The following is a 640-nucleotide window of genomic DNA, read 5'->3' as shown; positions in this document are numbered from 1 at the left end:
CCCTTCACTTTTGGTTTCACTTCTCGATTTAAAAACAAAAGGTTCGATAGTCCTACTCGTGAAATTTAAACAATGTTGTGACAAACACAAGTTTGAACATTATGCCAATCTTCAAGATGCACCAGCCAAGAATCGAACTCGGGTCTATACCGTGGCAGGGTATTATTCTACCACTAGACCACTGGTGCAGGTACCTTCAGGAATATCCATAACGTACTCGTATTTTGGTCATGCAATTCTACTGAAGCCCTTAACGTTTAGTTTCACCTCACGATTTAAAAAAAAAAAGCTCGATAGTTCTACTCGTGAAATCTATAAATATAAACGATATTGTGACAAATCCAAGTTTGAACATTATGCATTAATATCATTATAGCTAATCTTCAAGATGCACCAGTCGAGAATGAAACTCAGGTCCGTATCGTGGCAGGGTAGTCCATACAGTAAACATATTTTGGTCATGCAGTTCTTCTGAAGCCCTTAACTTTTTGTTTCACATCTCGATATAAAAATAAAAAGCTCGATAGTGCTACTCGTGAAATCTATAAAGTTAAAAGAAATATTATACCAAACCAAATTTTGAACATTATGCACTAATATAATAATCATAGCTAATCTTCAAGATGCAAGAACCGAGAAT

General features: G+C 35.5%; 1 non-coding gene across 1 annotated transcript; it reads right to left on the bottom strand.

The window, feature by feature from the left end:
- Positions 1–117: 117 nt before the first annotated feature.
- On the bottom strand, positions 118–188 carry TRNAG-GCC. Its single transcript has one exon. It is a non-coding gene; the product is annotated as a tRNA-Gly (tRNA).
- Positions 189–640: the final 452 nt, after the last annotated feature.

The sequence above is a fragment of the Cucurbita moschata genome, unplaced genomic scaffold (assembly GCF_002738365.1).
Source record: "Cucurbita moschata cultivar Rifu unplaced genomic scaffold, Cmos_1.0 Cmo_Scf02937, whole genome shotgun sequence".
NCBI lineage: Eukaryota > Viridiplantae > Streptophyta > Magnoliopsida > Cucurbitales > Cucurbitaceae > Cucurbita > Cucurbita moschata.
Note: the sequence above shows the minus strand (reverse complement) of the source record. Positions and strands in the feature narration are given on the sequence as shown.